The sequence below is a fragment of the Jaculus jaculus genome, chromosome 4 (assembly GCF_020740685.1).
Source record: "Jaculus jaculus isolate mJacJac1 chromosome 4, mJacJac1.mat.Y.cur, whole genome shotgun sequence".
Taxonomy (NCBI): domain Eukaryota; kingdom Metazoa; phylum Chordata; class Mammalia; order Rodentia; family Dipodidae; genus Jaculus; species Jaculus jaculus.
In genome coordinates, this window is record NC_059105.1 from 162,043,769 (window position 1) to 162,056,100 (window position 12,332).

The 12,332-nt window shown below is 41.4% G+C and overlaps 1 protein-coding gene across 3 annotated transcripts in view; it reads left to right on the forward strand.

The window, feature by feature from the left end:
• The window catches only part of Gsk3b (glycogen synthase kinase 3 beta), a 191,082-nt gene that overhangs the window by 148,149 nt on the left and 30,601 nt on the right, over window positions 1-12,332 (forward strand). The gene's annotated exons all lie outside the window — the stretch shown is intronic.

Below are 12,332 nucleotides of genomic sequence, written 5' to 3' on the forward strand. Positions count from 1 at the left end.
CAAGATATTGTGTATAAATTTTGACAACCTAAAATTCAGTACTTAATTTATTAAAGTTGAGGTACATAGCTCAATATTACATTCTAAATGATAACATTTTCTTGAGTCTTTTAAACTATTAAAACAGACCTTATTATAGATATTGTATGTTTTTCTTATTTATTGTTCTGGTGATAATTTATGAACAGTATTAAAAGAGCAGATATAATTTGGCTGAATATGTACACCTTGAAAATAAAACTAGTATGTTTAGGATGCCACTAGTCATTAGAAAACCTTAATCAAGGTTTTCTTACCTCAGTTTGATATATGAAATTAACAGTGCAAAAATAAAAGCCCACAATGGACTATTTTAGCAATTAGAGAATATATTGTTTCTCACTTTTACAGATTCAGATACTCTGGCTAAAAATATCTAGTGAGTTATTGTGGTGGTTTGATTCAGGTGTCCCCCATAAACCTAGGTGTTCTGAATGCTAGGTTCCCAGTTGATAGAGATTTTGGAATTAACGCCTGCTGGAGGGAGTGTTTGTTGGGGGCGGGCTTATGGGTGTTATAGCCAGTTTCCCCATGCCAGTGTTTGGCACACTCTCCTGTTGTTTTGTCCACCTTATGTTGGCCAGGGGTTGATGTCCACCCTCTGCTCATGCCATTGTTTTACCTGCCATTGTGGAGCTTCCCCTTGACCCTGTAAGCCAAAATAAACCTCTTTTTTCCCAGAAGGTGCTCTTGTTTGGGTGCTTACTACCAGCAATGCAAACCTGACTGCCATAGTAAAGTGGTACCAGGAGTGGGGCTGCTGCTAACCACCTTACTGTGTGGCTTTGGCCTTTTGGGGCTGATTTTTAAGAGGAATGTGGAAGGATTTGAAACCTTGGCCTAAGAGACACCTTACAGTGCCGTATAGCTTCATGGGCTATTCTGGTCAAAGTTGAAAATCTGAAGGCAGTAAGAACTATGGACTATGAGGTTTGGCTTATGAAGATGAGAAAGAGCTTTGCCTGGACTGGGCTAGCAGTTTGTATGGGAAGCTTGCTGTTATGTCTGAGTCCTGAGAAGTTGTGCAGGGTTGCTTTGTGTAGAATTGAACTGATGTGTGAGCAGAGGGATATGGCACAAAAGAAAAGTCATTGGGTAAACTGATGCCCATTCAGCTGCAATTGAGAGATCACAACCTTTGAGACTGGGCTAGCTGACCTGAACTGAGGCAACAGGAAGAATGTAGACTCTTTTGGAGGGGCTTGAGTGCTCAAGAAATGTCCTGTTGTTCAAAAGGCTGCTTTATTCCTCCCCCGCCCCCATGAACAAATTGTCACCCTGCCTGGTATCGTGGAGTATAAGAAATGTGGGAAAGAGAGGGTCATTGAGTTTGCAACACGGTCTTGTGTTTTGGAAATGGCCATGGGCAGTGTGAAGCAGGTTTGCTGGATGCCTGCATGGAGACCCCATGGGGCCAGGAGGATGAAGCATGGATTGCAGTGGAGACCCAGTGGAGATGCAAGGACCATGAGATGGCTGCAAAGTAGAGCTGCTGGCCCCGATGAAGTTTTCCAGGACTGTGAGTAGCCTAGCTGGAGGGGCGGAAATGGAACTCCAGAGACTTATTGCTGGTTAGAATTATCGAACTTGGAGATTTGTCACTGGCTAGAGGTTTTGGACTTGAAGCTACAGAGTTTGGTGTTTGCCCTGGTTGTTTTAAATCTTGTCTTGGTTGAATATTTCTTTGCTATGCCCAGTGCCATCCTTTGCAGTGTGAATGCTTATTCTTTGCCATTATGGGATTTTTTTTTTTTTTTGAGGTTATTTTTTGGTATTAATGGCTCAGTTAAAAGATCTTGGACTGTGGGGATGTATGAACATCATTGGAATTGATAAAAATTATGGGGATTTTTAAGTTAGAGGAATGCATTGTATTTTACATCATGTATGGATATCGGTTTATGGGGGCCAGGGGCAGAATGTGGTGGTTCGACTCAGGTGTCCCCCATAAACTTAGGTGTTCTGAATGCTAGGTCTCCAGCTGATGGATATTTGGGAATTAATGTCTCCTGAAAGGAGTGTATTATTGAGGGCGGGCTTATGGGTGTTATAGCCATTCCCCATGTCAGTGTTTGGCACACACTCCTGTTGCTTTGTCTACCTGATGTTGGCCAGTGGGCGAGGTCCACCCTCTGCTCATGCCATTGTTTTCCCTGCCATTGTGGAGCTTTCCCTCAAGCCTGCAAGCCAAAATAAACCTCTTTTTCCCAGAAGTTGCTCTTGGTTGGGTGATTTCTACCAAAAATGCAGACATGACTGCAACAGTTAATGTATGGCTACATAGGTGGCTTGTTTGTGTTTGCGCATGTGTGTCTTAATGCTGAATCTTCTAGACCCATGGCCATATGCCACGCACCATTCATTAGTAGCTCATATTTTTGAGGATCGGAAATTGTCAGCATTTTAATATGTATTTCAGATAAAGACTTTGGTATTTAAAAGTGTCCACATAACATTTTGTTTCAGGCATTGATAATGTTTGGTTCTTTTTGTCAGTTATGAAACTTTTTTAGTAGGAGGTGAAGTGATTTAGGCTGTAGATAAACAAGTCACACTCCTTGAAGATAAAGAGTGAGTGCTTCCACCTTCATCCTCTCACCTTCTCCCTTCATTCTCAGTAGGGTTATGATTGCATTGACTTCACTTTAAAATTTTTATTTATTTATTTGAGAGGGAGAGAGAGAGAGAGGGAGGAAGGGAGAGAGGGAGGGAGAGAGGGAGGGAGGGAGGAAGGGGGAGGGAGAAAGAAAGAAAGAAAGAAAGAAAGAAAGAAAGAAAGAAAGAAAGAAAGAAAGAAAGAAAGAAAGAAAGAAAGGAAGGAAAGAAAGAAAGAGAAAAAGAAAGGGCATGCCAGAGCCTGTAGACACTGCCAACGAACTCCAGATGTATGTGCCATCTTGTGCATCTGCCTTGTATGAGCCCTAGGGAATTGAACCTGGGTCTTTTGACTTTGCAAGCAAGCGCCTAAACTGCTAAGCCATCCCTCAAGCCCTACTTTACAGATGTTCTCACAACTGCATTACTTCTCTTTGGAAAATATTAATTTGTAATTATTTCCTTCCTATTTGAAAACAAAAATATCAGTTGTATTTTATTGCTAGAAATATAGATTTTATTGACCAAGAGACTGAGATATTGCCCATTACATTTTTAAATTTATGATAAATGCTAAGTAATATTTGATAAAGTATTGCTTTAAATATTTTATTTTTTTTATTTATTTATTTACAAGCAGAGAGAGAAAGAGAGAATGGGCACACTAGGGCCTCTAGCCACTGCAAATGTACTCCAGATGCATGTGCCACTTTGTGCATCTAGCTTTACCATGGGTACTGGGGAATCAAACCCAGGTTGTTTGTAGGCAAGCACCTTAACTGCTGAGTCATCTCTCCAGCCCTGATAAAATAATTTTTGATCTTTGTACTTCAACTTTATTTTGAATCTGAGTGAGATAATATTTAGGGGTTTTCACCTGATTTTAAACCTAGAGTATCCCAATTGATGTATTTGAATCTGGGGCTGAGTTACAGTTTGAATTCATTATAATTATTACAAGTTAACAGTGATTACAAGCGCTCCATAGGAGGGAAAACAACACAACCCAGAAAATTCCTGGTATTAAATAAATACAGGCAAATATTCCAAAATACTAACAAATTTAAGTAAGAAAACTATTTTTCTTTGCTCTATCAATCCATATTTCCATATAATCATGTTTATGAAGTAAAGAATTAAAAAGGGAAAGTTTTTCCTTGGTAAAGTCAAGCATTACACACACATACCCTCAATGTGGAGTTGACAAATGTGATGTTGAAATTGAGGTCATATAGTTCTGTTTAACAATTGCCATATTTATTTATTTTAATCAATATTGCCACCAGCATTAGTATGTGCCATTTTCTGCATTTTCCCTTGGATTTGTCTTTCTGTAATAGAATATTAGCCACAGTGAAAGGTAAAGAATGATTGATTATAATTAAAATATAGCCAGCAGAAAACACTAATGGTGAATTTGTATGCTACAAGCTTTCCTTTGCCTGCTTGGGTTGCTCAAGTTTCTGTAATAAACTTAATCCTTTTCAAACTTGAATAGCATATCTGAAGCCCTTTTACTTAGATCTCCGTTTCTATGTCACGTATAGTAATAATGGCTCAGTTCTCCTATGTTTGCTAAAAATTATGGTGAGCCTTTACTTCATACAGTGTTCTTTGATAATTTGGTTTTCCTTTATAAAATACATCACGTAATAAGTAGATTTGTGTTTTTTTCCCTATTAGTACACATGACTCAGTGGTGCACACAAATCCTATGGTTTCATTATGTCAGCTAGATGATCAAAATTTGCTTGTTTTTATTTTTTATTTTTAAAAGATTATTGGGCTAGAGAGATGGCTCAGCGGTTAAGGCACTTTTTTTTTTTTTTTTTGCAGGTTAAGCCTGCAAAGCTTAACAACCCAGGTTGATTCCCCAGTACCCATGTAAAGCCAGATGCACAAAGTGGCACAGGCCCATTCTGTCTGTCTGTCTGTGTCTCTTCTATCTCTCTCTGCTTGTAAATAAATAAATAAAATTTAAAAATAAGCCGGGCGTGGTGGTGCATGCCTTTTCCCAGTACTCGGGAGGCAGAAGTAGGAGGATCGCAGTGAGTTCAAGGCCACCCTGAGACTACAGAGTTAATTTCAGGTCAGCCTGGACCAGAGTGAGACCCTACCTCAAAAAACCAAAAAAAAAAAAAAAAAAAAAAAAAAAAAAAATCAAAATTAAACATTTAGAATTCAAAAAAAGTTAGAATTCAAGGCTCTGGATAGCCTGTCTTCATTATCATAGTTTGCACAACTTGAGAAATACTGCCATAAGCCAGGTAGCCACTGGAATCATTTTTTAAAAAATACATAATGTGCCGGTTGTGATGGTGCACACCTTTAATCCCAGCCCTCGGGAGACAGAGGTAGAAAGATCGCCATGAGTTCGGGGCCACCCTGAGACTCCATAGTGAATTCCAGGTTAGTGTGGGCTAGAGTGAGACCCTGCCTGGGGTTGGGGGAGGGGAATAATAATGCTCTTCTCTAATAAAGTAGAGGAGTTTCTTGCCCTTGGGATATAGCAAATGGAAGTTAGGAAGCAAGAAATGCCTCTCTATTGTATATCTTCCATTAGAATCCACTTGTGTCCTGTTTCCTGAGACTAGGGAAGTGAGCCCTGGTTTCCTGGCTGCAGTGTTACCTTAGGTATTCAGCACGTATCAGATACGTAAGGATGAAGTTCTAGTCACGGGACCCTGTCTCGTAGGCCTCCTCTCTGCCTCACACTCACAGATCCTCCTCCTCAGCCTCCACGTGCTGGGGTTTAAAGCATGTGACACTACGTGTGACTCTTTTTCCCCGGTACTTTTTAAAGTCAGCACTGCCATCAACATTAGTCTGTACCATTTCCGCGGGGCATGTAGCGCATTTTCTCAGAGGTGAGCAGGGGGCAGGAGTAAACGAGGAAGAAACTGCAACGTCTTCCTTGCAAGGATGCAGAAAGAGAGGAAATCAAGCATACAGCAGTGCTCTCAGTGTGCTGCGTGGTAGCAATCTTGAGTGAAGTTGCCCATGACTACTATAAAATTGCCAAGTTGCCAAGCGTGGTGGCACTTGCCATGAGTCCCAGCACTCGGGAGGCAGAGGTAGGAGGATCACTGTGAGTGTGAGGCCAGCCTGAGACTACAGAGTGAGTTGCAGGTCAGCCTGGGCTAGAGTGAGACCCTACCTCAGGGGAGTAAAAACAAAAACAAACAAACAAAAAAAAACACACAGCCACAAGTCAATACCCAGGTTAACCAAAACTTAATTCATTAAAAATGCATATGTGTACCTAGGAAAGGAAATAGAGGCTACTGGTCTTGAAATAGGGACCTGGTAGAGATGAAAGGATCAAGCATTGCTATTTGCTTTATACTTCAGAGAAGAAAAACCAGACTGAAAGTAAAATGGAGTAATTGAGAAGTGGATGGAGAATTACATAGAAATTGGTTGAGGGAAGAAAGAAAAATAAATTGTATTTAGTAGTACATGGAGATGTGGTTAAGTGATGGGTCATTAGGATGCAGTAGCATTGTAGTTTAAACACTGTTTCTTCTCAACATGTTTCTTCTGTGAGAATGATGGTCTGCTATGTCTTTACTTCTGGTTCCCTTGAAAATATACCTATAATGCTTCTGAAAAATTCTCTTATTTTCGTTAGGAATGTTCTACCTCTGGTGTTGACCTTATTTTGTCTCTGCTGCCCTGGCCTTGGGTGGTGGTGTAGTTGGCTCCACACTGCTGGGATGAACCTCCAAGCCAGACCCAGCTTATGAGAGGAGTGGCAGTTAGTTCGGGCTTACAGACCCAGGGGAAGTTCCATAGTGGTGGGAGAAGCTGCCCCCATGGAATCCTCACACGCTGGCAGCACACAGGGAATCCCCAGGCAGAGCTCAAGCACTCTGCACACCCCTAGGCTGGAATCCAGTACCACCATTGAGCTGAACCCCAGGATCTACACACAGTGACACCTCCTCCAGCCAGCTACAAGTGTCAATAAAACATATGACTCTAGTGGGAGACACAAATTCAAACTACCACATTCCTCCCCCTGACCCCTAATAGACTCATGACCAATTCAAGCTGCAAGTTGTATTCAGTCCAACTCCGTAAGTCCCTTAGTGTTTACCAACTTTAGTTCCAAAGTCCCAAGCTGAGATTTAAGACTGTCTCCTAACTGCAAGGTCTATAAAATCAAAATGCAGTACATACAACAACAAGGATAATAGTGTGTATTGATCTACACCTGTCTCGCATAATGGTTAACTGCTTGTTCCTTCACACTCAGAAGGGTCCCAGTTTGGATGACAGATTATTTGGTCACTCTGTTCTTATCTTTCTACTTAACCTTCCCTGAGGCATCTCATTGCTTGAACTAAGTCTTTTCCCCAAGTTTTCTGCCTTTCTCTGTCCTTAAATGCATATTGTTAGGCCATGAATGTAAAGTTTAGTGTATAGTTTAAGTAGATTAGGGATTTCTAATAAGATCACGTTATAGTAGTCATAGACGGGCCCCTCCCTGCCAGTTCTGAATAGCTGATTCTGCTACCTTTTTGCTTAAATTAGTAGGACAACTATTGTTCCTCCTTCCTCCTGGTAAATAATTCTGTGATGCAAGATAAGTAATGTCATCATCAGTCAGAGTGTAGTGGAAGTCACTAGTGATTAAACTGCTCTGTAGAAGGAAATTGAGTAGAATTACAGCAGTCCTAATCTCTTACACACACATACACACACACACACATTTTTTTGTACATAGGTTATAGTCTTGTATCCCCTCACCCCAGGTTCCCATTTCCCTGAGGTCCCTCCTCAGTAGGGTGAGTGGTATTCACTGTGGGGTAATTAGGGCCTCTGTCACTCTGGGGGGCTGCTGTGCCTCAGGATATTTCGACCTCCCTCTGCAGCCTCTGTGTTTCTGTTAGGATGTTTCACTTCCCCATAGCACTTGTTGCTGTTTTCCTGGAGGCGGTTATCAGACCAGCATTGGAACCATGTTCAAGTCACTGCTTCCTCTGCCCTTTCTCCTGGAACCCACGAAATGGCAGGGGTGGCGCATCTTGTGGTGAGCAGTCGGCTATATTTTCTTGATGTATTGATAGAGCTTGGTTTTACCCAGTATTCTGTGCTATCTGTAAAATAAAAATAATGATTCTCCGACCAAGAGTGAGAGCAGCTTTAATGAAGGAGATATGCATAGAAATGTGAGAGACAGTTTGATGAGGAAGGATCTCCACCCGACTTGCCCAGAGAACAGTGGGGGCTTCTTGCTGGGGATTTGGGGTTTCCTGACTGTGGGGTGCCAACTTGGTTCCCAGTGCCAGTTAGGAGTTCTGTTCCACTGAGCAGGCCTCATGTCCAGTCGGAGGGCAGTTGGTTACCCACAAAGGCTGTGCCCACCTTGCACAAGTGCTGCTTGTTTGGCTGGCATGCTCCATAGCTTGCAGGGCCTCCCACTTGCTCGTGCTTGGGGTGATCATCATCACATGGCAGCTCCCACAGCACTTCCCAACACCATGATGGTTTGCCAGGAGGGAACTGGCTCTCCTCTCAGTTCCTACATGGTCTCTTGGTGTCCTGAGGTAGCAGCCTGTGGAGTCTTTAGCAATAGGTTCCTGCCATTTAGCTCTGTTGAAAATGTCATGGATCTCCCTGGCCAATTGCTCGCTGTTGGGGGTAATCGAGTTCTTGTCCTGACTTTTGGACTCCTCTTCACCTGGTCTGTTTTAGAGCCTCATATGAGAGAAGACTTATGTATGGCGTTCATCTTGCTTAGACTCTTCACTTAAGATGATGCTTTCCAAGTCCATCCATTTTCCTGAAAATTTCATTATTTCCTTTTTCCTTACTGCTGAGTTGAGTTCCATTGTGTACATATACACATATGTACCACTTCTTCATTTTCCACTCATCAGTTGATGGACATCTGGGTTGGTTCCAATTCCTGGCTACTGTGAATAGAGCAGCAGTAAATATGGTTGAGCAAGTATCTCTGAAGGAGAGAGTGGAATCTTTAGGGTAAGTGCCCAGGAGTAGAATAGTTGCTCAGATCTTTTTCAGGAGTCACCATAATGATTTCCAAAGTGATTGTACAAGCTTGCACTCCCATCGGCAGTGAATAAGGGTTGCTGTTTTCCCACATCCTCACCAACATTTTTTTTTAAGAGCTGCCAAACTGCCCACCTGCCCTGATTCTTGGCTCAGACCTGCTCTGCAAAGAACAGCTATTCTTTTTTAAAATTTATTTGAGAAAAAGAGAGAATGGGCACTCCAGGGCCTCCAGTCACTGCAAATGAACTCCAGATGCATGCACCACTTTATGCATTTGGCTTATATGGGTCCTTTGGCTTTGCAGGCAAGTGCCTTAACAACTAAGCCCTGTTATTTGATTTTTTGATGATTGCCATCATGACTAGAATAAGATGGAATCTCAAAAGTTGTTTTAATTTGCATTTCCCTGATGAACTAAGGATGTTAAATATTTCTTTAAGTGAGTAATGTCCATTTGTATTTCTTTCTGCTCCATTGGAGTGGACTGTTTGATTTCTTTTATTGCTTAGTATTTTTTTTTAATTTTTATTAACATTTTTCATGATTATAAAATATATCCCATGGTAATTCCCTCCCTCCCCACCCCCACACTTTCCCGTTTGAAATTCCATTCTCCATCATATTACCTCCCCATTACAATCATTGTAATTATATATATACAATATCAACCTATTAAGTATCCTCCTCCCTTCCTTTCTCCACCCTTTATGTCTCCTTTTCAACTTACTGGCCTCTGCTACTAAGTATTTTCATTCTCACGCAGAAGCCCAGTCATCTGTAGCTAGGATCCACATGTGGCGCTTGGCTTTCTGGGCCTGGGTTACCTGACTTAGTATAATACTTTCCAGGTCCATCCATTTTTCTGCAAATTTCATAACTTCATTTTTCTTTACCGCTGAGTAGAACTCCATTGTATAAATGTACCACATCTTCATTATCCACTCATCTGTTGAGGGACATCTAGGCTGGTTCCATTTCCCAGCTATTATAAATTGAGCATATTGCTTAGTATTTTTTGTTGTTGTTTGTTTGCTTGTTTTGTTTTAGTTCTTTGGAGATTGTAGATATTAGGCCTCTGTCGGAGGTTTGGCTGGCAAAGATTTTCTCCCATTCTGTGGGTAGGCTGTTGGCTCTGTTTATGGTATGCTTGTCTGTTCAAGATTTTTTAGTTTCATGAGATCCCATTGGTTGAGTATTTGTTTCATTTCCTGAGCTGCTGGGGTCCTGACATTCAGGAAGTCCTTCCCCACTCCTGCATCTTGGAGAGTCTCCCCACACACACTAGTCGTTTTAGAGTTTCAGGTCTTAACATTGAGGTCCTTAGTTCACTTGGAGTTGATTTTTGTGCAGGGTGAGAGGAGTGTGTGTCAGGGCCTTTTGACGGCTGTAAGTAAACTCCAGGTACATGTGTCACTCTGTCTGTCCATCTAGCTGGACCTGGGCACTGGCAAGTTGGACCACAGCTGGCCAGGTTTGCAAGTAACCACCTTTACCACAGAGCCGTCTCCCCCGCCCTCTCCTTCCTAACACCCATTCTGCTGTGGGAGTAGACACCTCATTTCTTACTGATCCAAGCTACGCAGTGTCCTTTCCTTTCTGAAAGCCGTACACATTACAACCCAGCCGCTAAGGCCAGGGATGTGGCTCTGTAGCGGAGCACTTGCGTAGATGTACAAGGCTCCGGGTTTGATTTACCACCACCACCACCCAGCTCCTAGAGACGAATACACATGTAAGAGGAATAATGTGAAAATGGAGGAGGAGGAGGAAGGGAAAGCGAAGGAGAAGACGACGACAATGTAGATTGCTTGTGGGGCACAGGGTGCATTCGGGATAAGTTGAAGGTGGAGCCTATTTTTAATTGGGATCCTGTGTGTTCTTTATCACCAGTGTTGTGATAAAGTGATACAGAGGATGCAAAAGAAGTAAAATAAAGCTCTTGTCCATGCAGAGCATAAATTAATCAAGTACTAAATAGTGTAAATTGTGTATTATGAGCGTTTGAAGGTGAGTTCATGTCCAGTGGGTGTCCTAAGACTGACCTTTAGGGAAGGGAGTGGAGGATGTCTCCCTGAAGATGTTAAAGAAGATGGGGGCCAGAAAGAGGTGGGGTTTGCTTAGGTGTAGAAAAGGTTAGGAATTATAGCCTGGGTGAACATTGTAAGACAGAAAGATGTGAAAAAAAGGAGATTTTCATGTGTTGTTAGGAAGGCCTGCTTGATTGCAGTAACTAGTTTGTGAACAGTTATGTTGGGTAAGTAGTGATCTGTAAATCGTGCTGATGGGTAGCCGTGTAGTATTGATTCATCAGTAAGCTATGTTAGGAGAGAGCACATCATACAGGTAAATGATAGTATCTCCACAGAGCTCAGACAAACTCATGAGCACAGCTGAAGCCCGTTGAATGCTGGGTGCCCACCTGCCACGACTGCCAGCTTTGCTTTCTTTGCTCAGTGATTAGAAGAGTGAATCCGTTTAGTAGACTTAAGCGGGGTAGTTTGCGCATTTTTGCTATCAGGTGCTGTCTTGAAGCACAGCAAATTTACTTGGCTTGCGGAGTCTCTGGAAATTGGTTTTCAGTAGCTGCTGAGCATGATTTTTTATAATATTAAAGTAAGTTGAAATATCTTCTATGTCAATGCATCACCATTAGATCAATGTATAAAAGCATGCAAAACATCACCAAGTAGTATTTTCGAAAATAATCTGACAATTATTAAATTGTATATTAATACTTATTTCTGAATAAATTTAGGAAGACTTGATTTCTTAACTAATGAGTGAAGGCCCATGATGCTGTTTTGACTCCTTCACTTCGGTTTGCAGATGCAGATGGTTTCGGGTGAATACTAGAGCACTTGACAGCCGGTATCGGAGCTGCTCTTCAGGAGTGTTCATGATTTGTCAGTTTTTAAAACTGAGGGTTCATGTTTCATATATAACCAGAAAGTGATGTCAGTTTCACAAACATAATGAAAATTAGTGAAAAGTAGTGTTTGGAACAATCACAGCACTTGTTCTACATTCTGTTCAACCAGTTACCATGGTCCATAGTCACTAACAGAGTGGGCATTTGATACTGCTTTTGTTGGCTGCGTACTGCAGTTGGGTTGGTGAGAAATAGCTTCCACCAGAGACCTTGATACGGTGCGTGTGATTGTTCTGGAGGTCCAGTCAGCAGCTAGCTCCCTCTTGAACTTTGACTCTCTGCTCTTGAACGGGTAGGAGGAAATTGCCTCTGTCATTTTTGAGTTATCCAAGTGCAAATTTATTTTGAATAATTCTTCATTTAAGGATTTATTTGCATTTATTCAATACCACAGAGACTTGCTTTTTGAAAAAAATGAATTTTTATGTTAATTTTTTTCTATGGACTAGGATTTGTGATGAGTGTCTTTATTTCCAATTAAGCAAATGTGTTGCTGCATAGGTGAGGTAGTATTTGAATCACTTAAAAAAGTTCATGTCAGTGTTTTGGTTCTTTTGATTTTTTTTTTTTCCTTTTTTTCTCTTTTTCTTTTTCTTTTTTTTTTTTTCTTTTTTTTTTTGTTTGTTTCTTGTTTTGTTTTGTTCTGTTTTATTACTTTTGTTTTTAGTTTTTAAAGGGGTGTACGTGGCCTTGCTGCATCCTTGGCTGGCCATATTTAGTCTGCGCACTAATTGTTAGTTGGGCCCAG